Source organism: Aegilops tauschii, chromosome 5 (assembly GCF_002575655.3).
Source record: "Aegilops tauschii subsp. strangulata cultivar AL8/78 chromosome 5, Aet v6.0, whole genome shotgun sequence".
Lineage (NCBI taxonomy): Eukaryota > Viridiplantae > Streptophyta > Magnoliopsida > Poales > Poaceae > Aegilops > Aegilops tauschii.
The window spans coordinates 439,225,755-439,252,784 of NC_053039.3; positions in this window are offsets into that span (position 1 = coordinate 439,225,755).

The following is a 27,030-nucleotide window of genomic DNA, read 5'->3' on the forward strand; positions in this document are numbered from 1 at the left end:
AATGGGATATTCACGTGATCTACTTAATGTATGTTTTGGTGATCAACTTGCAGGTTCAGTGACCTTGTGAACTTATGCATAGGGGTTGGCACACATTTTTGTCTTGACTCTCCGGTAGAAACTTTGGGGCACTCTTTGAAGTTCTTTGTGTTGGTTGAATAGATGAATCTGAGATTGTGTGATGCATATCGTATAATCATACCCACGGATACTTGAGGTGACATTGGAGTATCTAGGTGACATTAGGGTTTTGGTTTATTTGTATCTTAAGGTGTTATTCTAGTACGAACTCTATGATAGATCGAACGGAAAGAATAGCTTCATGTTATTTTACTACGGACTCTTGAATAGATAGATCAGAAAGGATAACTTTGAGGTGGTTTCGTACCCTACAATAATCTCTTTGTTCGTTCCCCGCTATTAGTGACTTTGAAGTGACTCTTTGTTGCATTTTGAGGGATATTTATATGATCCAATTATGTTATTATTGTTGAGAGAACTTGCACTAGTGAAAGTATGAACCTTAGGCCTTGTTTCCTAGCATTGCAATACCATTTGTGCTCACTTTTATCAATAGTTACCTTGATGTTTTTAATATTTTCATACTACAAAAACCTATATCTACCATCAATATTGCACTTGTATCACCATCTCTTCGCCGAACTAGTGCACCTATACAATTTACCATTGTATTGGGTGTGTTGGGACACAAGAGACTCTTTGTTATTTGGTTGCAGGGTTGTTAGAGAGAGACCATCTTCAACCTACGCCTCCCACGGATTGATAAACCTTAGGTCATCCACTTGAGGAAAATTTGTTACTGTTCTACAAACCTCTGCACTTGGAGGCCCAACAACGTCTACAAGAAGAAGGTTGTGTAGTAGACATCAGGGCACCGACAGCAGCCCGGGCGCCGAGGAGATGACAGCCGCATCCGCCACCAACTGAGCTCGCACCTCCTCGCCCTGCGTCTCCACAAAAGGAAAGCAGAAGAAGCCTTCGCCGGGGATGGCGTTGCCCATGATCTGCAGCATCAGGGGCCGCCCCCGCGTAGGGCAGTGCGCCAAAGCATGGCCCTCCTCATGGCAAATGACACACAGCGGCTTGAAGAAACACATGTTCTGGTAGTGGCCCTCCCGGCCACATTTGAAGCATTCGGGCCCGTCCGTCTCCTCCACGGGGATGGGGGCCTCTGCCGAGCCCTTCGAAGCCAACGACCCTGCCGTCAAAGCCAGCGGCGCCCGCTTGGGCTCCGCCGAGCTCCCCCCCTTCTGCTTCTGCTTCTTGGCAAAAGGATCCCCAATCCTTTCGCCGCAAAGAGGGTGTTGGGACTCCTTCCTCTTGAGCTCCTTCTTCTGCTCCAACCCCCGTCGCCTGTACTCCTCCTTCTTCTTCTTCTTGCGCTCGCGCTCCTCCTGCTTCTTCCGCTCTTGCTCTGCGAGCCACCAGGGAGGGGGCGGCCCCCAGCCCCCAGCCCCCATCCTCCGCCGGGCCCGCCAGCAACTTGGAAAGCGCCTGCGCCCGCAGATCTAGCTCGCGCTGACACTCGGCCGCCGGGGCCGGCGGCGACATGGGGGGCTTCTCCGCGCGACGGGATCCCACCCGCACCGCTGCCGCGAACGAGCACACGAGGGGGGGGGGAAGGGGGGCGGAGCGGACCAGGCGACGAGCGAGATGCCCGAAGCGCCGCACTTGCGAGGGGGATGCGGGAAACCCTAGAGTGAGATCTAGGGCACCCCTCGGCAGCCACATCCACTTATAAGGCGAAGGGGGCAGCCGCGCATCCGCCACCGCATTGGGCCTAGGCCTGGCCGCAGGAGCACTCAAGGCCTGCGGCCCAGGAAGGCACGGCCCAGCCTCAGGAGTGCACCCCTACACCCCAGCCAACAACGATTACTGATTAGTACAATCAAAGTATGCAGAATTACACTGTCAGGAAGCATGTTATAGTGATCTCTAGCTATTGTCACTCACACACTAATCTTGTACTGCTACTTAATTAACACCACTGGAATTGAACAAGTACGCCCGCATGAATTTGTTGCACCAACGGCAGTGGGCAGATGGGAAATTAAGAAACAGCACTCAAGAGCGTGCAACAACCGCAGCAAACAGCAGAAAACAAACACGGCAATAAGATGATGAAGTGATCGATGCTCAACTGCTGGGGTACGTTGTTGTTGGCCCCGAACTGCCCAACTACCCAAGAGGACATCTTTGCGTCACCATCCTCACACTTGCACGCAGGTAGGGCGCGGAATTATGGCCTTCATTCATCTGTGCAACTACCACAGTGCACTGTGCAAGGACGTGCATAATTAATGGACTCGTGAATCCGTGGGAACCATCGAGGAACTAAGAAAAGAAAATTAAGGCTAGTTTTAGATACCAACACTTCGAAAAAAAATTATCAATCTAGAAAAAAAATAGACTTATGTTTCCTTTTTGGGACGAAAGATGTCTTTTTTTTTTGACAGCGAGGACGAAAGATGTCTTAGCTTACTGTAATGGGCGGATCTAGAACCCCTCCTACCCAGGCAACGGGCTCCCTGATGGCCCGGGGTCTTATCTTGTGCAACATTTTACGGTGATTTACCTGGAAAAATTGTTATCTTAAAACATTTTTAATTGTTGTTCGTCAAGGCTTCAAATTTTTCTTGGGTCCGCCACTACTTATAGTTAGACACTTTGTTGTTCTTTAGTGAGACAACATTGAATTTTATTTACATAAAATAATCCCCGCTGGATCACATATACTTTTCTATTAGCATAGTTAATTCCAGTTGATGACGATTGTGCCTCACTTATTTTTCTCCTGACGGCATGATACCACTCAACATGACTGCAAGTATCAGTATGAACACTTGATTAATCCCCAGGATCGGTGGTGGCTCCGACGGCAAATTAACTAGCACACTTGATTAAGTACTAGCCGTCGGAATATGTATATATATGTATATCTGCACAAGCGACTATCTATACGCAAATACGCAACACTTCCCTACAGATCAGCTCAGGGGATACTGTGACGCAAATATATCGATTCGATCGAGATGGAATTGGCAAAGGCAACAAGGGGCTTAACTGGTTCATGGTGCCACCTAACGAATACAGATATATTGGCAACGTGGAGTGAGCGATGTAAGGGCAGGTCGGTAGGTCCATAGGTAAGCACCAGAAAAGGACCCGAGCATATGTATGTCATGCATAGGTACATTTTATGGTTAGTATAACTTTGTACTAAAGTTAATACAAAATTGTTACACTTATTTTAAGACGGAGAGAGTACAAATTTGTGCAGTGTCAACGGCTGCTCAGACCATTCTTTAGCATTCGGGTCCTATTTTCAATGTTGTGTCAACGCCTTCATGTTTTCTTTTTGTGTTATCTTGGAGTGCATGTCTGCAATTATTTGCAGCTAGATAAGCTAGCAGTGTTCCTGGAAGCAACGGTAGCCGCTAGCTAGGTACTATAGAATGGCATGCTTTGGATAAAAGAAAGAAATGATTTGCCAAAATAAAAGAAATTGCACTCGAAGAAATGGTACACATTCGAAAACTTCTGAATTTATGTGATATTATAGGCCAAGATGGATATGCCAATAAGTGGTAGAGGCAGGAATGCCTAAAAAAGTCTGATGTTGAGGGGGGGGGGGGGGGGGGGGGGTGCAGGAACAGTGCAAAATGCCACTGTTTGTAGAAGAAAAATTAAGATGTTTGGGTGGGCCTGGGCCCCTGCTGGCAGCCCCGGCCTCTGCCACCACCAATACTTAGAGTTTTTTAAGGGGAAAATCTAAACTTATAATCACAGGGCAAAGTGTTCTTTTGTTGGTGACTTGATGCTTAGACTTGCAAAGCATCTCTCTATTTTCAGAACATAATGTTGCACCTATGCAATTACTTCTTTACATCTCTTCTCGCATCATTCATATGGTACCTATGAACACATATATATGACTTTGTCCTCAACTATTCCATGGTCATAGGATATGGATTGATGGAGGATAAATTTTCATTGTTGTTCCTCTTTCTTGCCTTTTTTCTACCACTTTCCTTGACTAGAGATATACTCACCGCCCACAAAAAAGTAATATTTTAGATAATGAAAACATTATTCTTGGTCTTCGTAAAAAAATGGCGATGCATATTGCCATAATTTATTATGAAATCTGCAGAAAAAAAAACCTAGAAAATTGGGAAATAAAAGACAAACAAAGATAAGATGGTAACTCATTTGTCATTCTATAACTATACAAACAGCCCACAAGCGTGACACCTGGCAGGCCTTCCGCCACTAGAAGGACGGCGACAACTACAAAGGACGACACTAGTAGAAAATAGGGTTTTGGTTCGGCCAGAAAAGAGCATTAATCCCGGTTGCATTACGAACCGGGACTAATGTGAACATTAGTCCCGGTTCGAGCGGTTAGGGCACCGTACAGGCATTAGTCCCGGTTCAAATGGGACCTTTAGTCCCGGTTGGTGCCACGAACCAGGACTAAAGGGTGCGATGCCCATTAGTACCGGTTCGTGGCACCAACCGGTACTAAAGGTTAGACCTTTAGTCCCGGTTCGAGCCACCAACCGGTACTAATGGGGTTTGAGGCATTAGTACCGGTTCATGGCACGAACCGGTACTAAAGGTCCCATTTTCAAAACTTCAAAAATTAAAATCCTTCCAGATGTAGTTATGTTACTACATGTACTAGTTAGGAAAATTTAAAAACTTAAATTTGGACATGTTTTGCAAAAAGTGTAGGAAAAATGTAAAACGGCTATAACTTTTGCATACGATGTCAAAAAAAAGTATAATATATCAAAATGTTCAGCACGAAAATCCGCATCCGATTTTGACAGCCTACGGCCTGTTTGCAAATTTTTAAAATCCTCAAATTCTAAAAGGAAAAAAAGTTATGCTCAAATTTCTGTTTTTTTTGAATTTTTGTTAAATCTGGTCAAACTATGGTCAAACTACTTATTCAAGAAGTATTAGTGTTACTAAATAATTATTCAAGAATATTAGTGTTACCAAATAATTATTTCAGTTTTTTTGAATTTTGGTCATATCTGGTCAAACTGTGGTCAAACAATGGTCAAACTAATTATTCAAGAAATATTAGTGTTACTAAATAATTATTTCAGTTTTTTTGAATTTTGGTCAAATCTGGTCAAACTATGGTCAAACTACTTATTCAAGAAATATTAGTGTTACTAAATAATTATTGTTTTTTAGAACAATAGTTTCAAACTCGAACAGTGAAATGTGTGATTTCATGCTCAAGCTAAATTCCTGAGGGTTAATAGGATTGACATCTTACTATTTTCAGGAAAACAACAAGTGCAGACTTGGAAACGAGGGAGAATAGAACCCGGAAGTTAAGCGTGCTCAGGCTGGAGTAGTGAGAGGATGGGTGACCGTCCGGAAAGTTAGATGATTTGGAATGATGAGGGGTGATTAGAGATTAGAGGTTAAATTGAGCAGTGATGAGGGGTGATTAGAGATTAGAGGTTAAAATAATTCAGAAATTTGAAAATCAAAAAAATATTTCAAAAAAAATCATAAAATTTCCTTTAGTACCGGTTGGTGTTACCAACCGGGACTAAAGGTGGACCTCCAGGCAGCGGCCACGTGGAGGGCCTTTAGTCCCGGTTCGTGTAAGAACCGGGACTAAAGGGGGAGGCTTTAGTAACGACCCTTTAGTCCCGGTTCCCCTTATGAACCGGGACTAAAGGCCCTTTTTCTACTAGTGCGAGGACACAGACAGCGTCTCGGGTGATGGTGCGGACAACGAGAGAGGTGTCGGTGGCCTCAGAGGCCATGCCTACGAGCTCACCGTCCGATAACTCGCTTGTTTAGTTTAGTATTTAAAAAATTTGTTTGAACTTGTTAAATTTCATCGGTTTGGTTGTTAATATATCAAATTAACAATTTTCATTTGTTTAGCATGACTTATGTCTGTGTTTGTGTTTGAATAAACTAAAATGGGCCAGACATTTGGTGCATAGGATTGGATGGCTGGCACCCTACCTGCCGTCTACGGACACTTGTTGTCGTCCATTTGGTGATCAGTGTTGGAATTGCCCTTAAAGCATCTACAACTACACTTGCCTAATCTGACACCCTATATGAGTGTGGACGCACCCGCACAGATAGTTTGGGCTCGCCCCTCATATGTCCCTATCTGCAGTCGTCCCCCTCATTTTCCACCCCTCAAATCCATAGAAAATACATGCAATGCCGATCACATAGAATCAAATCTATACAAAGCATACATATAGTTCGGCGTACATTACATCGGGCAACCAATTAAAAGAGACGACCGTTCATCACATAGTTTCGTTGAACAAAAAAAAAAGGGACGGCTAGTTCATCACCGAATTCTGCTAAAATACTACAAATTCAACTACAGAAAAGAGGACATGATTCACCGCTTGGTCTTCCCCTCCCCCTTGTCATCTTCGGTGCGTTGGAAGTCCATGGAGAATACCGTGTAAGGGTCATCTTCTAGGGTGTCGGTGTCGAAGAAGCTTCCGTTGGAGGAAGATAAGGAGCAGGTGAGCCCGACAAGATGTCTAGTGGCGTAGGCCTGCTTCGTGGCAGGCTTTGGCAGGGGCCGCCTCTTTCTCTGTCGTGGTCTACTCAGAGCCCTCGATCCCCTCCTACAACGCCTTTGCATTCTTGCGGAAACGGTAACGTGCGTCCGTCTCCATGGAGGTCAACGATCGGCGCAGAACCTCACGGAGAAGCTTGGTTGTTGTCAGGGTCGTCGAGCAGGCAGACGATTGGAGCGGCACCGCACCGGCTAGATCCAGCCCTGTTCCGGGCCCACTTCCTGGCGTGCCATGCCGCTCATGCCTCGGACTCCGGGAGCCAACTTCGGGAGCCGCCGTAGGTTGGAAGGGCAAATTTGACAATTTTAACCTATAGATGAAATCAAATCACAGAATGAACTATCCGTGGAACTAGTTTCACGCGGCTGACCTTTTTGTGTGACGCCCGACACGAAGGCGCCACACTACACTATGCAACGCCTCACAGATAGGCGCTACACGGCCAGCGTCGCACCCGTGTGGTCCAAAAATTACTAAGTCAGTGTGCAGCGCCTGAGAGCTAGGCGCCACACTATACAGTGTAGCGCCTAGCTCCTAGGCGTTGCACTAGTGCAGCGCCTAGCTCCTAGGCGTTGCACTAGTGCAGCGCCTGAGAGCTAGGCGCCACGGGTCAGCCGCGTGAAATAGTTTTACGGACAGTTCATTCTGTGATTTGATTTCGTCTATAGGTCAAATTTGTCAAATTTGCCGGCTGGAAGGATGTGGCATGAGCAGCTAGTGGTGTCCAGAAGTGTGTGCCGTCGGTGACACTGGGATCTGCGCGAAGCTTAAAGAGCCGCCCTTGTCCACCCATGAGCGGCGGAGGGCGGGCTTCTCCCCCCTCGTCGGACAGCGCAGAGATCGAATCCTCCGCTGCAAGCGCATCCCAGTCAATTCGGTTAAGCTCACTGTCGGAGCCACTGCCGCTGCCGGAGCCGGCCATGATGGAGCAGAGGGGGCAAGACAGGAGGGCACGAGACTACAGAGGAAGCACATTGGTCGAGAGTGATGAACGGTCTAGTGTGGTCCAGGCCGGGGACGGAGTGGGTATATGTGGGACCGGACAAGACCGGTCTCACGTGGCTGACACGCTCGGGCATGTCGGAACCGCCCTATATCTACCCCACATATGGTCTTTTTTATGGGACCCCACATATGGTCTTATTATGAGGGGTGCCGGACACCGGAACGTTTGGGGTGAATTTGAAGAGGCCAGTTGGGTGCTATTTTTGGTTCAGGTGATGTCCAAGCTGTCCGCTCGGACGTTTAAAGGGAAGTGGGAGGCTGATTGTAGATGATCTTAGGCCAAATCCACCGCGCGACCCCATCCTGTCCGGCCCCGTCCGTTTGGGGTAAAAGGGACAAACCGGGCGGCCCAGCGCGCGGGAGCAAACGGACTTTTGTCCGTTTTGTGTCCGCTTTCGACCCATCCCCGGCCCAAGTTTGCGCCGGTTTTGGGGTGAAACGGACAGCGCGCGGACGGGCGGGACGCGCGCGCTTGTCCTCCCCTGGCCCGCCTGTCGGTGGGAGAAACCAAAACCCCCCACGCCCCATTTGGCGCCATTTCCCCGAACCCTCCCACGTCCCTCCCGCCGCCCCCTCTCTCCCCCGTCCATGGCCGACGCCCAGCCGAATTCCGGCGGCCTGGTCGTCGACCCGCCCGGAAAGGTGAAGAAGAAGAAGGCCAAGGCACCAAGGAAGCCGCGGTCGGAGTGCATGCCGGAGGAGATCGCCAAGTTGGACGCGGAAGCGGCGAAGAAGAGGAGCCGGAGAGCGGTCGTCAAGGTCAATGCCGCCGCAGCCAAGTTCGACGCCGAGCGCGATGCGATGGAGGCCGCGGCCGACGAGAAGGAGGACATCGTCAACAAAGCGCACGCCCTCCTCATGCTTGGCATGGGCCGTCCGGCCGGTTTCCCTACAGCGGCCGTCGGCCTGGCGAGCACAGGCTCGTCGGTCGCCCGGCCTGCGCACTGCCAGTCGCCGACGTCGCGGACCACGCCCATGTCGCCCGGCTTTCTTCCGCCAAGGCACGACGGTCACACCCGTTTCTCGGGGTCGCTGGACGTTGGCTTGTTCGGGCCGTCCACACCGCGGCCCGCGGCCGTCATCGACCTCAACGTCACGCCTGGGTCCAGCAGCGGCGGCCGGCCGTCCGTTGAGATGCAAAGCAAGCAAGCACGAGCACCGTTCACGGGCACCATGCCGGCCCCCCGCGTCTTGTTTGACGGAATGCCAACACCAACGCCAACGGTCGACGACCCCTTCTACAACCAGTACATGGAGAACGTGATCTTCGAGGCTGGGCAGGGACGTACCTACGACCCCGACGAGACCCAAAGTCAGGATGGCCGCGCCCAGTACGTCCCCGATGAAGAGGTCGACGACCGTGCTGACTACGACCATGGTGACTCGTGGCATGAAGACGATGACATCTATGTCGAAGGTGATGGTGATGAAGAAGAAATCAATGACGTTGATATTAGTGGCGAGCCATTGTTCATCGACGAGCTGACCCAAAGAGCGGAAGCACAAAAGAAGAGGAAGAGCATTCGCACGGGTTCATACACACAAGATGAGGACAAGTTGATTTGCCAAGCTTGGATGGAGATTAGCCAAGATCCGAGGACCGGCGCGCAACAAAAGGGCATTGTTTTTTGGACGAGAGTCCACAAAACATTCCATGAAAGGAAGATGTTTGAGCCCTACCAAATTACAAGCAACCGTGGCATCGGCTCGATTCAAAAGAGGTCGTTGTTCATCCAACAAGAGTGCAACAAGTATTAAGCCGCATTTGAGAGCGTTGAAGCATGGCCCGTGAGTGGTCTCGGCGTTGGGGACACGGTATGCTCTCCTCTTCCTAGTCCTTTCCTTGCTACGGCCATGAGACTTCGGCCTTGTATATGTTTGCATGTTCACTTGTTGTTGATCATGTGGTGTAGGCATTTCAATCTTTGGAGGCATTCAAGGCCCGGCACAATGACAAGCCGTTCACTCTTACGCATTGTTCGACGATCATCAACAATTGCCCTAAGTTCAAGGACCAATACCGTGAACTTCAAAGGAAGAGAGGCTTGAAGACGGCCAAGTTCGCCGGAGGTGGAGATGACGAGGCGTTGAAGAGGCCGAGGGGCAAGACCAACTCCAAGGTTGACGACATACGTGATGCCTCATCCATGGCATTGCATGACACTTTGCATGGCATGATGTCTCAAAAGGATGTAAGGGACGAGAAGAAGCGGCAAAGCAAGGACGAGCAAATGAAGCAATACCTAGACCTTCAAAGGAAGAAGCTTGAGATGGAGGAGGCGGCCCGGCAAAGGAAGCTCGACATGGAGGAGGCGGCCCGGCAAAGGCAGCTCGACATCGAGGCCGGCAACGTCAAGGCCAGGCAAAGGCAGCTCGACATCGAGGCCACCAATGCCGCCACCAAAGCGAAGGAGGTGTCCCTTGCGATCATGAGTGTGGACTTGTCGAAGATGAGCGAGAAGACGAGGGCCTGGTTCGAGGCCAGGCAGAAGGAGATGCTCGACGCCGACGGCCTGAACTAGGTCGTCCGATCGGCCGTGGCCGTTCTTTTTGGAGGCTGGCATGGGTGCCGCCCGCCCGCTGGGCAGCTGGCTGTGTGCCGGCGTGAAAAACATTCATTTCGAAGGCCGGCTGTGTTGCCGTCGAGGACAACTATTCATTTTGGAGGCTGGATGTGTTGCCGGCCGCTGGCTGATGCCGGCGATGGACGTGTAGGCCGCTCGCTTTGTTGCCGGCGTGATGAACTGGGGCCGTGAACTAGGGCTTGGCATTTGAAACGTTGCTCTTTTTTTAAAATAGACGCGGACAGGATGGGACAAACGGATGCGGCCGCGCGCTGGGCGCACGGCCACCGCATCCCAGGACACGTCCGGACACGACCCCATTTCCTTACACAAACGGACAGAATCCGAACAAAACGGACGTCCGTTTGGGGTCGCGCGGTGGAGTTGGCCTTACTGAATCAGACGTACACACCCCACTCTCCAAAGTCCAGGCCGGTAGAACGTATGCAGGCAGGTTGCCCCGTTTTCTGACGGAGCAACAGTGTGAATGTCCACTGTCCATGAGGATGGATAGCGGCGATGATTTGTGACCCAATCTTGTATGTGGCCCGCATCTGAGTCTACCTGCCTAGACATTTCCACCGGATAGATGCATGGGCATGGCTAGCTCCCACTCAGCTGAATATTTCTTTTTAGTATGTACTTGCGGCACCTTTCTTGTTTTTGGATCAGTTCATTTGTAGGAGTATGGTTGTTGTTGTTGCACTGTCATGACGCATCTGTACGTGCTAACCGCTGTCCACTTCGCGGGTACATCTTGATAACTATCAGTGCTGTCTGTTGGCCAAACATGCACTGTTCATTTGTAGAAGTTAAAATAATGCCCGTACATGCACTGTTTCGAGCCAAACATGATTCGTACCATGAAAATATATAGAATTAGTCTATCAGATAAATGTTAATTAGAATAGTAGTAATCTCTAGCAATTGTCACACCCTACTCTTGTACTTAATCAACATCAATGACATCTCTTGCACCAACGGCAGTGGGCAGATGGGAAATTAAGAAACGACAGCCAAGGGCGTGCAACAACCACAACAAACACCAGATAGCAAACACGGCAATGCATGATGAAGCGATGCTCAACTGCTTGGAGCGTCGTTGGCACCTGCCTACCTACCCAAGAGAGCATCCTTGCGTCCCCATCATCACACTTGCACACAGGTAGGGCACGGAATCATGACCTCCATTCATCCTTGCAGCCACCAAAATGCAGTGCGCACAAGGACGTCCATAATCCATAATTAGTAGACTCATGATTCCATAGGAACTAGCTTAACTAACAGAAGGAAATCAGGGACTAGCTAGTTTTAGATATTCACTTCCATTCTTTTACCAACAATTTGTATATGATAGTACATACATGTTATCTTTTTTGGGGGGATGAAAGATGTGTTAACTTACTTACAGTCATGGGCGGATCTATCGCCCCGCTTACCCAGGCAGCTATCCGAGATCGTCTACCGGACGAGGTCTAATAATGTTATGTGATATTTTATGCTGATTTACAAAGAATATTGTCATCTTAATCCCTTTTTATTGTAGTTTGTTGAGGTTTAATAGTAAAAAACTACTGGGTCCACCACTACTTATAGTTAGATAGTTGTTATTTAATGTGGCAATAGTTCGATTTTGTTCAGAAAAAAAATCTCATCTTCCAATCGCATTTTCATCGGGTTTGGTGAGCACTAGCCAGAGCCACACGACGTGAGGCGAGGCCCTTGTTGGGACAGAGCCTAAAATGTCACTGAGGTAACAGTGTTGGGCAAAGGCAAGGCTAAGCTCGTTGGGGGTTATCGATTAGGAAAATGGTGCGGAAAGTGAGAGAGGAGAACAAGGATAGTGACTGGTCATGGCAAAAAAACATAAAATAAGCTCCACTTCAAAAAACATATACAAATGTTAGTCATTTTGATATTGAGTTTTATATTAGTTGGTTAACTAATCTATAAATATTTCACTATGGAGTAGATTCAGAAAATATAGCTTTTTCCGGAAAGGAGGAGTACCCCCGTCCTCTTCAGAAACTATAGCTACAATGTGAATGATTGAGGCCGCTGGATTACATATACATTTCGTTGAATCCAGCTGATGACGATTGTACCTCACTTATCTTTCTCCTAATGGCATGTCACCACTGGACATGACCGCAAATATAAGTATGAACACTTGATTATTCCCCAGGATCGGTGGTGACTCTGACGGCGAATTACGTATTAGTACATTTGATTAAGATCTAGCCGTCGGAGTTTATATATGTATATCTACACACACGACACGACTATCCGTTTGCAAATACGCAACACTTGCTTATGAATCAGCTCCAGGGATACTGTGACGCAGATATATACCGTATTTTAGCTCAATCAGCCGCAGCGCCATAGATAACAAACAAAATGGAGATCAAGATGGAATTGGAAAAGGAAATGTGATGTTTAACTGGTTCATGATGCCACCTACCGAATACGGATATTGTTGGCAATGTGGTATGTGTGATGTAATGGTAGGTTGGTTGGTAGGCACGAGAAAAGGACCCTTACATATGTATATGTACATTATTTTACTCCGGGTATATGATTTTGCTGCATACGTATGCATGTCTAGGTATGTCCGTATAGCCACTTGAGTTGCTAGGTATAAATAAGTGATGTGCCAACAGTTTCACATGCCATTCTGTAGCAGGCTAGCACCTGGGTAATTTGTTGTGTCAACGCCTTCATGATTTATTTTAGTGCTATATTTGGAGTGCACGTCTGCAACTACTTGCTAGTAGCTACCTAGCAGTGTTCCTGGAAGCAATGGTACCCGCCAGCTAGGTACTATACAATGGCATGCTTTGGATAAATGAAAGAAACGTCTTGTCCAAAACAAAAGAAATCTTAGCTGAAAAAAAATTGCACCACAAGAACTCTTGTACAGGTTGCAAAAACTGCGCCAGGAGGAGGGGGAGAGAGATGTACTGAACGTTTGGATCCCTCGCCTGATTGCCACGCTAGGCAGGGCCAGCCTTGCCTACGGAGGCGAGCCAAATCGGCTCGCTCGCTCAAACGCGAAAAAAGGTGGAAACCGCTAGTAAGGAGGCATGCTCGCCGAAACCAAATGCTTCGTTTCCTTGCTGGGCCAGGCTAGGCGAGCGCTTGCCTGAGATCCAAACGACGTACTGCATTAGTTGACTTTTGACAAAACAAGCATTCCAAAATACTTGAATTTATGTGATATTCTAGGCCAAAATGGATATGTAATGAAGAGTTAATTAATAGACATCAAGGAAAAAAGGCCACAATCAAATACAGAAACAATTGTATTGCTATGCTCAGAGATGAAACAAATACTGAACATCATGATCACCAGGCTAAAGCTGCTATTCTTTTCAGAGCATTCGAAGACAGACTGGGCACATGCATCCCTTCTGACAATCCTCTCAATCTACATGATCTCCTACATGCTTCAATTGATCTATCTGAGTTGGAAGTTCCATTCACAAACAAGGAGATTGATGAGGTGGTTAAACAGATGCCTTCAGATAAATCACCTGGCCTAGATGGATTTAATGCTGCTTTCCTCAATACATGTTGGGATATTATTGCCAATGATTTTTACAGACTCATTCATGACTTCTACTATGGCAATGTCAATATTCAAAGCATCAACTACTCCTTCATTACTCTAATCCCCAAAATTGATGCTGCAACTAGGCCAGCTGAGTTCAGACCTATATCCCTGCTCAATTGTACACTCAAGTTCATCACCAAGCTGTTGGCAAATAGATTATAGAAAGTCATCCTCAAATTGGACCACACCAACCAGTATGGTTTCTTGAATAATAGATGCATCCAAGACTGCCTTGCTTGGTCCTATGAATATATCCATCAGTGCTTCCAAAGCAAAAAAGAAATGGTTTTATTGAAGCTAGATTTTGAGAAGGCATTTAATATGCTTAATCATGAGACCATCATTCAGATCATGAGAGCCAAGGGTTTTGGTCCAAGATGGATTCAGTGGATCAAAATGATCTATGGGACTGGGTTTTCTTCAGTTCTTCTCAATGGAGTCCCAGGAAAACAGTTTCTATGTAAGAAGGGTGTAAGACAAGGTGATCCTCTAGCACCTCTCATTTTTGTGATTGCTGCTGATCTACTTCAAACCATGATGAATGAAGCCATGCGCAATAACTTGATCCAATCACCATTGACACACCGATCTTGTACTGACTACCCCATCATACAGTATGCTGATGATACTATCCTGGTTGCTAATGCTGAAAGTAGGCAATTGGAACATATCAAAAATCTTTTGCTCCACTATGCTGCATACACTGGGCTCAAAGTTAACTACTCAAAGTCAACTCTCATTGCAATCAATACCCCTTTGGACAAGATGGATACACTTTCACAGTTATTGGGCTGTAAGATTGGTGCTCTGCCTCACAAATACTTGGGTCTTCCATTGTGTCATATTAAGCCAAAGATTGTGGATTTTCTCCCTATGTTGAAAAGAATTGAATCAAGGCTTCTGAGCTGCTCCACTCTGCTTTCCACTGGAAACAAATTGACCCTCATTAAATCTGTCTTCACTAGCATGCCCACATTTTTCATGTGTACACTTTGGATCCCCAAGACAGTGGTCAAGCAGATCAATACATATCTTATGAACTGTTTCTAGAGGAAATTTGGTGCTCAGGATAGAGGAGTTGTACTGGTTTCGTGGAAGAAGGTTTGTCGACCCAAATCACATGGAGGCTTGGGAATTTTAGATATCCATAAACATAATCAGGCTCTACTTATGAAGTTCTTGCATAAGTTCTTCAATAAGGCTGACACACCTTGGGTCAAGATTATTTGGGAAACTACTGTCAAGATTGTCTTCCAAGTGACAAAATGATGGGCTCATTTTGGTGGAAAGGTATCCTAAAGACCTTGCCTGACTTCAAGATGAATGCCATATGCAAACCAGGAAAGGGGGACACTACTCTGTTCTGGCATGATAATTGGTCTGATATGCCTCTAAAACAAAAGATACCTGAACTCTTCTCCTTTGCCATCAACCAAGAAATCACCCTGAGTCAGATTCAAGAACAACAGGAGCTTGCGGTCTGTTTCCACCGACCACTATCACAACAAGCATTCAATCAGTTCAACCTCCTACAAGACCAAATGCATAATATTATACAGACTGAAGATCATGACCAGTGGAGATATACCTGGGCTTCGCCGAATTTCTCATCTATTAAGATGTACAAAAACCTTATTGATATGAATGAATCTCATTCCATCTTCACACAGTTATGGAAGTCCAACTGCAAACTCAGGCACAAGATTTTCTTTTGGATGTTACTCTACGACAGAGTTAGCACAAGGAATCTGCTTCACAGAGGGAAGATGTACCTACCAGATTACAACTGTGCTCTATGTTCAGATGATACCCAAGAAACATTAATCCACCTCTTCTGGAACTGCCATTTCGCCCTAAGTTGCTGGAACTGTATTCTCCCCAATAGACAACGAGGTATTTCGACCTATGATGAGATTATGCTGACTGTCACAGAGCTACCTAAGGATATTGCAATGGAGATCATTATCATGTGTTGTTGGGGTATCTGGCTGGTCAGGAATGACAAGATATTCAGAGCTACTCCACCCAGTTTGTGTTGGGGAACGTAGTAATTTCAAAAAAAATCCTACGCACACGCAAGATCATGGTGACGCATAGCAACGAGAGGGGAGAGTGTTGTCCACGTACCCTCGTAGACCGAAAGCGGAAGCGTTAGCACAACGCGGTTGATGTAGTCGTACGTCTTCACGATCCGACTGATCAAGTACAGAACGTACGGCACGTCTGAGTTCAGCACACGTTTAGCTCGATGACGTCCCTCGAACTCCGATCCAGCCGAGCTTTGAGGGAGAGTTCCATCAGCATGACGGCGTGGTGACGATGATGATGTTCTACTGACGTAGGGCTTCGCCTAAGCACCGCTACGATATTATCGAGGTGGACTATGGTGGAGGGGGGGCACTGCACCCGGCTAAGAGATCCAAGGGATCAATTGTTGTGTCTATGGGGTGCCCCCTGCCCCTGTATATAAAGGAGCAATGGGGGGGAGAGGCGGCCGGCCAGGAGGAGGCGCGCCAGGAGGAGTCCTACTCCCACCGGCAGTAGGACTCCCTCCCTTCCTTGTTGGATTAGGAGAAGGGGGAAGGAGGAGGGAGAGAGGAAGGAAAGGGGGCGCCCCCCCTCCTTGTCCAATTCGGCCTAGAGGGGGAGGGGGCGTGCAGCCTGCTCTGGCCGCCCCTCCTCTTCTCCACTAAGGCCCAGGTAGGCCCATTAAACCCCCGGGGGGGTTCCGGTAACCCCCGGTACTCCGGTATATATCCGATAACCCCCAGAACCATTCCGGTGTCCGAATATAGTCGTCCAATATATCAATCTTCATGTCTCGACCGTTTCGAGACTCCTCGTCATGTCCGTGATCACATCCGGGACTCCGAACTACCTTCGGTACATCAAAACACATAAACTAATAATATAACCATCATCAAACTTTAAGCGTGCAGACCCTACGGGTTCGAGAACTATGTAGACATGACCGAGACACGTCTCCGGTCAATAACCAATAGCGGAACCTGGATGCTCATATTGGCTCCCACATATTCTACGAAGATCTTTATTGGTCAGACCGCATAACAACATAAGTTGTTCCCTATGTCATCGGTATGTTACTTGCCCGAGATTCGATCGTCGGTATCTCAATACCTAGTTCAATCTCGTTACCGACAAGTCTCTTTTACTCGTTCCGTAATACATCATTCCACAACTAACTCATTAGTTGCAATGCTTGCAAGGCTTAAGTGATGTGCATTACCGAGTGGGCCCAGAGATACCTCTCCGACAATCGGAGTGACAAATCCTAATCTCGAAATACGCCAACCCAAAAAGTTCCTTTGGAGACACCTGTAGAGCACCTTTATAATCACCCAGTTACGTTGTGACGTTTGGTAGCACACAAAGTGTTCCTCCGGTAAACGGGAGTTGCATAATCTCATAGTCATAGGAACATGTATAAGTCATGAAGAAAGCAATAGCAACAAACTAAACGATCGAGTGCTAAGCTAATGGAATGGGTCAAGTCAATCACATCATTCTCCTAATGATGTGACCCCGTTAATCAAATGACAACTCATGTCAATGGCTAGGAAACATAATCATATTTGATCAACGAGTTAGTCAAGTAGAGGCATGTTGGGGATCGTTGCAGAATTTTAAAATATTCTACGCATCACCAAGATCCATCTATGGAGTTTACTAGCAACGAGGGGAAAGGAGTGCATCTACATACCCTTGTAGATCGCGAGCGGAAGCGTTCAAGTGAACGGGGTTGATGGAGTCGTACTCGTCGTGATCCAAATCACCGATGACCGAGCGCCGAACGGACGGCACCTCCGCGTTCAACACATGTACGTAGCAGCGACGTCTCCTCCTTCTTGATCCAGCAAGGGGGAAGGAGAGGTTGATGGAGATCCAGCAGCACGACGGCGTGGTGGTGGAAGTAGCGGGGATCCCGGCAGGGCTTCGCCAAGCGCAAGCGGGAGAGAGAGGTGTCACGGGAGGGAGAGGGAGGCGCCAGGGGCTAGGGTACAGCAGCCCTCCCTCCCCCCCACTATTTATAGGGGCCCTGGGGGGGCGCCGGCCCCCTGGAGATCCCATCTGAGGGGGGGCGGCGGCCAAGGGGGGTGGCTTGCCCCCAAGCCAAGTGGGGCGCCCCCCCACCCCCAGGGTTTCCAACCCTAGGCGCAGGGGAGGCCCATGGGGGCGCACCAGCCAACCAGTGGCTGGTTTCCCTCCCCACTTCAGCCCATGGGGCCCTCCGGAATAGGTGGCCCCACCCGGTGGACCCCAGGGACCCTTTCGGTGGTCCCGGTACAATACCGATAACCCCCGAAACTTTCCCGATGGCCGAAACTTGACTTCCTATATATAATTCTTCACCTCCGGACCATTCCGGAACTCCTCGTGACGTCCGGGATCTCATCCGGGACTCCGAACAACTTTCGGGTTTCCGCATACTAATATCTCTACAACCCTAGCGTCACCGAACCTTAAGTGTGTAGACCCTACGGGTTCGGGAGACATGCAGACATGACCGAGACGCCTCTCCGGTCAATAACCAACAGTGGGATCTGGATACCCATGTTGGCTCCCACATGTTCCACGATGATCTCATTGGATGAACCACGATGTCGAGGATTCAATCAATCCCGTATACAATTCCCTTTGTCAATCGGTACGTTACTTGCCCGAGATTTGATCGTCGGTATCCCAATACCTTGTTCAATCTCGTTACCGGCAAGTCACTTTACTCGTACCGCAATGCATGATCCCATGGCTAACTCCTTAGTCACATTGAGCTCATTATGATGATGCATTACCGAGTGGGCCCAGAGATACCTCTCCGTCATACGGAGTGACAAATCCCAGTCTCGATCCGTGCCAACTCAACAGACACTTTCGGAGATACCCGTAGTGCACCTTTATAGTCACCCAGTTACGTTGTGACGTTTGGTACACCCAAAGCACTCCTACGGTATCCGGGAGTTGCACGATCTCATGGTCTAAGGAAATGATACTTGACATTGGAAAAGCTCTAGCAAACGAACTACACGATCTTTTGTGCCATGCTTACGATTGGGTCTTGTCCATCACATCATTCTCCTAATGATGTGATCCCGTTATCAATGACATCCAATGTCCATAGTGAGGAAACCATGACTATCTGTTGATCAACGAGCTAGTCAACTAGAGGCTTACTAGGGACACTTTGTGGTCTATGTATTCACACATGTATTACGATTTCCGGATAACACAATTATAGCATGAACAATAGACAATTATCATGAACAAAGAAATATAATAATAACCATTTATTATTGCCTCTAGGGCATATTTCCAACAGTCTCCCACTTGCACTAGAGTCAATAATCTAGTTACATTGTGATGAATCTAACACCCATAGCGTTCTGGTGTTGATCATGTTTTGCTCTAGGGAGAGGTTTAGTCAACGGATCTGCTACATTCAGGTCCGTATGTACTTTACAAATATCTATGTCTCCATTTTGAACACTTTCACGAATGGAGTTGAACCGACGCTTGATATGCCTGGTCTTCCTGTGAAACCTGGGCTCCTTGGCAAGGGCAATAGCTCCAGTGTTGTCACAGAAGAGAGTCATCGGGCCCGACGCATTGGGAATCACCCCTAGGTCGGTAATGAACTCCTTCATCCAGATTGCTTCTTGCGCTGCCTCTGAGACTGCCATGTACTCCGCTTCACATGTAGATCCCGCCACGACGCTTTGCTTGCAACTGCACCAGCTCACTGCTCCTCCATTCAAAATATACACGTATCCGGTTTGTGACTTCGAGTCATCCAGATCTGTGTCGAAGCTAGCGTCGACGTAACCCTTTACGACGAGCTCTTCGTCACCTCCATAAACGAGAGACATATCCTTAGTCCACTTCAGGTACTTCAGGATATTCTTGACCGTTGTCCAGTGTTCCATGCCGGGATTACTTTGGTACCTTCCTACCAAACTTACGGCAAGGTTTACATCGGATCTGGTACACAGCATGGCATACATAATAGACCCTATGGCCGAGGCATAGGGGATGACACTCATCTTTTCTCTATCTTCTGCCGTGGTCGGGCATTGAGCCGTGCTCAATTGCACACCTTGCAATACAGGCAAGAACCCCTTCTTGGACTGATCCATATTGAACTTCTTCAATATCTTGTCAAGGTACGTACTCTGTGAAAGACCAATGAGGCGTCTTGATCTATCTCTATAGATCTTGATGCCCAATATATAAGCAGCTTCTCCAAGGTCCTTCATTGAAAAACACTTATTCAAATAGGCCTTTATACTTTCCAAGAATTCTATATCATTTCCCATCAATAGTATGTCATCCACATATAATAAGAGAAATGCTACAGAGCTCCCACTCACTTTCTTGTAAACACAGGCTTCTCCATAAGTCTGTGTAAACCCAAACGCCTTGATCATCTCATCAAAACGAATGTTCCAACTCCGAGATGCTTGCACCAGTCCATAGATGGAGCGCTGGAGCTTGCATACCTTGTTAGCATTCTTAGGATCGACAAAACCTTCCGGCTGCATCATATACAATTCTTACTTAGGAAAGCCGTTAAGGAATGCCGTTTTGACGTCCATTTGCCATATCTCATAATCGTAGAATGCGGCAATTGCTAACATGATTCGGACGGACTTCAGCTTCGCTACGGGTGAGAAAGTCTCATCGTAGTCAACCCCTTGAACTTGTCGATAACCCTTAGCGACAAGTCGAGCCTTATAGATGGTCACGTTACCATCCGCGTCTGTCTTCTTCTTAAAGATCCATTTGTTTTCTATGGCTCGCCGATCATCGGGCAAGTCAGTCAAAGTCCATACTTCGTTTTCATACATGGATCCTATCTCGGATTTCATGGCTTCTAGCCATTTGTCAGAATCCGGGCCCGCCATCGCTTCTTCATAGTTCGAAGGTTCACCGTTGTCTAACAACATGATTTCCAGGACAGGGTTGCCGTACCACTCTGGTGCGGAACGTGTCCTTGTGGACCTACGAAGTTCAGCAGTAACTTGATCCGAAGCTTCATGATCATCATCATTAACTTCCTCCCCAGTAGATGTAGGCACCACAGGAACATCTTCCCGCGCTGCGCTACTTTCCGGTTCGGAAGGGGTGACTATCACCTCATCAAGTTCCACTCTCCTCCCACTCAATTCTTTCGAGAGAAACTCTTTCTCCAGAAAGGACCCATTCTTGGCAACAAAGATCTTGCCTTCGGATCTGAGGTAGAAGGTATACCCAATGGTTTCCTTAGGGTATCCTATGAAGACGCATTTTTCCGACTTGGGTTCGAGCTTTTCAGGTTGAAGTTTCTTGACATAAGCATCGCATCCCCAAACTTTTAGAAACGACAGCTTAGGTTTCTTCCCAAACCATAATTCATACGGTGTCGTCTCAACGGATTTCGACGGACCCCTATTTAAAATGAATGCGGCAGTCTCTAAAGCATAGCCCCAAAATGAGAGCGGTAGATCGGTAAGAGACATCATAGATCGCACCATATCCAATAGAGTGCGATTACGACGTTCGGACACACCATTTCGCTGAGGTGTTCCAGGCGGCGTGAGTTGTGAAACGATTCCACATTTCTTTAAGTGCGTACCAAATTCGTGACTTAAATATTCTCCACCACGATCTGATCGTAAGAACTTTATTTTCCTGTCACGTTGATTCTCAACCTCACTCTGAAATTCCTTGAACTTTTCAAAGGTTTCAGACTTGTGTTTCATTAGGTAGACATACCCATATCTACTTAAGTCATCAGTGAGAGTGAGAACATAACGATATCCTCCGCGAGCCTCAACACTCATTGGACCGCACACATCGGTATGTATGATTTTCAATAAGTTGGTTGCTCGCTCCATTGTTCCGGAGAACGGAGTCTTGGTCATCTTACCCATGAGGCATGGTTCGCATGTGTCAAATGATTCGTAATCAAGAGACTCCAAAAGTCCATCTGCATGGAGCTTCTTCATGCGCTTGACACCAATGTGACCAAGGCGGCAGTGCCACAAGTATGTGGGACTATCGTTATCAACTTTACATCTTTTGGTATTCACACTATGAATATGTGTAACATCACGTTCGAGATTCATCAAGAATAAACCATTGACCAGCGGGGCATGACCATAAAACATATCTCTCATATAAATAGAACAACCATTATTCTCGGATTTAAATGAGTAGCCATCTCGAATTAAACGAGATCCAGATACAATGTTCATGCTCAAAGCTGGCACTAAATAACAATTATTGAGGTTTAAAACTAATCCCGTAGGTAAATGTAGAGGCAGCGTGCCGACGGCGATCACATCGACCTTGGAACCATTCCCGACGCGCATCGTCACCTCGTCCTTTGCCAGTCTCCGCTTATTCCGCAGTTCCTGTTTTGAGTTACAAATATGAGCAACCGCACCGGTATCAAATACCCAGGAGCTACTACGAGTACTGGTAAGGTACACATCAATTACATGTATATCACATATACCTTTGGTGTTGTCGGCCTTCTTGTCCGCTAAGTATTTGGGGCAGTTCCGCTTCCAGTGACCACTTCCCTTGCAATAAAAGCACTCAGTCTCAGGCTTGGGTCCATTCCTTGGCTTCTTCCCAGTAACTGGCTTACCGGGCGCGGCAACTCCCTTGCCGTCCTTCTTGAAGTTCTTCTTGCCCTTGCCTTTCTTGAACTTAGTGGTTTTATTCACCATCAAAACTTGATGTTCCTTTCTGATCTCCACCTCCGCTAATTTCAGCATCGAATATACCTCAGGGATGGTCTTTTCCATCCCCTGCATATTGAAGTTCATCACAAAGCTCTTGTAGCTTGGTGGAAGCGACTGGAGGATTCTGTCAATGACCGCGTCATCCGGGAGATTGACTCCCAGCTGAGACAAGCGGTTATGTAACCCAGACATTCTGAGTATGTGCTCACTAACAGAACTATTTTCCTCCATTTTACAGCTGAAGAACTTGTCGGAGACTTCATATCTCTCGACCCGGGCATGAGCTTGGAAAACCATTTTCAGCTCTTCGAACATCTCATATGCTCCATCTTTCTCAAAACGCTTTTGGAGACCCGGTTCTAAGCTGTAAAGCATGCCGCACTGAACGAGGGAGTAATCATCAGCACGTGATTGCCAAGCGTTCATAATGTCTTGGTTCTCTGGGATTGGTGCTTCACCTAGCGGTGCTTCTAGGACATAATCTTTCTTGGCAGCTATGAGGATGATCCTCAGGTTCCGGACCCAGTCCGTATAGTTGCTGCCATCATCTTTCAGCTTGGTTTTCTCTAGGAACGCGTTGAAGTTGAGGACAATGTGGGCCATTTGATCTACAAGACATATTGTAAAGATTTTAGACTAAGTTCATGATAATTAAGTTCATATAATCAAATTATTCAATGAACTCCCACTCAGATAGACATCCCTCTAGTCATCTAAGTGAAACATGATCCGAGTTAACTAGGCCGTGTCCGATCATCACGTGAGACGGACTAGTCAAGATCGGTGAACATCTCCATGTTGATCGTATCTTCTATACGACTCATGCTCGACCTTTCGGTCCTCCGTGTTCCGAGGCCATGTCTGTACATGCTAGGCTCGTCAAGTCAACCTAAGTCTATTGCGTGTGTTCCGAGCCCTTGTCTGTACATGCTAGGCTCGTCAACACCGTTGTATGCGAACGTTAGAATCTATCACACCCGATCATCACGTGGTGCTTCGAAACAACGAATCTTCGCAACGGTGCACAGTTAGGGGGAACACTTTCTTGAAATTATTATAAGGGATCATCTTACTTACTACCGTCGTTCTAAGCAAATAAGATGCAAAACATGATAAACATCACATGCAATCAAATAGTGACATGATATGGCCAATATCATTCTGCTCCTTTGATCTCCATCTTCGGGGCACCATGATCATCTTCGTCACCGGCATGACACCATGATCTCCATCATCATGATCTTCATCATTGTGTCTTTATGAAGTTTTCACGCCAACGATTACTTCTACTTCTATGGCTAACGCACTTAGCAATAAAGTAAAGTAGTTTACATGGCGTTATTCAATGACACGCAGGTCATACAAAAAATAAAGACAACTCCTATGGCTCCTGCCGGTTGTCATACTCATCGACATGCAAGTCGTGATTCCTATTACAAGAATTTGATCAATCTCATACGTCACATATATCATTCATCACATCTTCTGGCCATATCACATCACATAGCACATGCTGCAAAAACAAGTTAGACGTCCTCTAATTGTTGTTGCAAGTTTTTACGTGGCTTGTATAGGTTTCTAGCAAGAACGTTTCTTACCTACGTAAAACCACAACATGATATGCCAATTTCTATTTACCCTTCATAAGGACCCTTTTCATCGAATCCGTTCCGACTAAAGTGGGAGAGACAGACACCCGCTAGCCACCTTATGCAACTAGTGCATGTCAGTCGGTGGAACCTCTCTCACGTAAGCGTACGTGTAAGGTCGGTCCGGGCCGCTTCATCCCACAATGCCGCCGAAACAAGATAATACTAGTAACGGCAAGAAGAATTGGCAACATCTACGCCCACAACTGCTTTGTGTTCTACTCGTGCATAGTAACTACGCATAGGCCTGGCTCATGATGCCACTGTTGGGGATCGTTGCAGAATTTTAAAATATTCTACGCATCACCAAGATCCATCTATGGAGTTTACTAGCAACGAGGGGAAAGGAGTGCATCTACATACCCTTGTAGATCGTGAGCGGAAGCGTTCAAGTGAACGGGTTTGATGGAGTCGTACTCGTCGTGATCCAAATCACCGATGACCGAGCGTCGAACGGACGGCACCTCCGCGTTCAACACACGTACGGAGCAGCGACGTCTCCTCCGTCTTGATCCAGCAAGGGGGAAGGAGAGGTTGATGGAGATCCAGTAGCACGACGGCGTGGTGGTGGAAGTAGCGGGGATCCCGGCAGGGCTTCGCCAAGCGCAAGCGGGAGAGAGAGGTGTCACGGGAGGGAGAGGGAGGCGCCAGGGGCTAGGGTACACCAGCCCTCCCTCCCCCCCCCACTATTTATAGGGGCCCTGGGGGGCGCCGGCGCCCTGGAGATCCCATCTGAGGGGGGGGCGGCGGCCAAGGGGGGTGGCTTGCCCCCCAAGCCAAGTGGGGCGCCCCCCCCCCACCCCCAGGGTTTCCAACCCTAGGCGCAGGGGAGGCCCATGGGGGGCGCACCAGCCCACCAGTGGCTGGTTTCCCTCCCCACTTCAGCCCATGGGGCCCTCCGGGATAGGTGGCCCCACCCGGTGGACCCCCGGGACCCTTTCGGTGGTCCCGGTACAATACCGATAACCCCCGAAACTTTCCCGGTGGCCGAAACTGGACTTCCTATATATAATTCTTCACCTCCGGACCATTCCGGAACTCCTCGTGACGTCCGGGATCTCATCCGGGACTCCGAACAACTTTCGGGTTTCCGCATACTAATATCTCTACAACCCTAGCGTCACCGAACCTTAAGTGTGTAGACCCTACGGGTTCGGGAGACATGCAGACATGACCGAGACGCCTCTCCGGTCAATAACCAACAGCGGGATCTGGATACCCATGTTGGCTCCCACATGTTCCACGATGATCTCATCGGATGAACCATGATGTCGAGGATTCAATCAATCCCGTATACAATTCCCTTTGTCAATCGGTACGTTACTTGCCCGAGATTCGATCGTCGGTATCCCAATACCTTGTTCAATCTCGTTACCGGCAAGTCACTTTACTCGTACCGCAATGCATGATCCCGTGGCTAACTCCTTAGTCACATTGAGCTCATTATGATGATGCATTACTGAGTGGGCCCAGAGATACCTCTCCGTCATACGGAGTGACAAATCCCAGTCTCGATCCGTGCCAACTCAACAGACACTTTCGGAGATACCCGTAGTGCACCTTTATAGTCACCCAGTTACGTTGTGACGTTTGGTACACCCAAAGCACTCCTATGGTATCCGGGAGTTGCACGATATCATGGTCTAAGGAAATGATACTTGACATTGGAAAAGCTCTAGCAAACGAACTACACGATCTTTTGTGCCATGCTTAGGATTGGGTCTTGTCCATCACATCATTCTCCTAATGATGTGATCCCGTTATCAATGACATCCAATGTCCATAGTCAGGAAACCATGACTATCTGTTGATCAACGAGCTAGTCAACTAGAGGCTTACTAGGGACACGTTGTGGTCTATGTATTCACACATGTATTACGATTTCCGGATAACACAATTATAGCATGAACAATAGACAATTATCATGAACAAAGAAATATAATAATAACCATTTATTATTGCCTCTAGGGCATATTTCCAACAAGGCATACTAGTGACACTCCGTTTGTCTATGTATTCACACAAGTATTATGTTTCCGGTTAATACAATTCTAGCATGAATAATAAACATTTATCATGATATAAGGAAATAAATAATAACTTTATTATTTCCTCTAGGGCATATTTCCTTCAGTCTCCCACTTGCACTAGAGTCAATAATCTAGATTACACAGTAATGATTCTAACACCGATGGAGCCTTGGTGCTGATCATGTTTTGCTCGTGGAAGAGGCTTAGTCAGCGGGTCTGCAACATTCAGATCCGTATGTATCTTGCAAATTTCTATGTCTCCCACCTGGACTAGATCCCGGATGGAGTTGAAGCGTCTCTTGATGTGCTTGGTTCTCTTGTGAAATCTGGATTCCTTTGCCAAGGCAATTGCACCAGTATTGTCACAAAAGATTTTCATTGGACCCGATGCACTAGGTATGACACCTAGATCGGATATGAACTCCTTCATCCAGACTCCTTCATTTGCTGCTTCCGAAGCAGCTACGTACTCCGCTTCACACGTGGATCCCGCCACAACGCTTTGTTTAGAACTGCACCAACTGACAGCTCCACCGTTCAATGTAAACACGTATCCGGTTTGCGATTTAGAATCGTCCAGATCAGTGTCAAAGCTTGCATCAACGTAACCATTTACGATGAGCTCTTTGTCACCTCGATAAACGAGAAACATATCCTTAGTCCTTTTCAGGTATTTCAGGATGTTCTTGACCGCTGTCCAGTGATCCACTCCTGGATTACTTTGGTACCTCCCTGCCAAACTTATAGCAAGGCACACATCAGGTCTGGTACACAGCATTGCATACATGATAGAGCCTATGGCTGAAGCATAGGG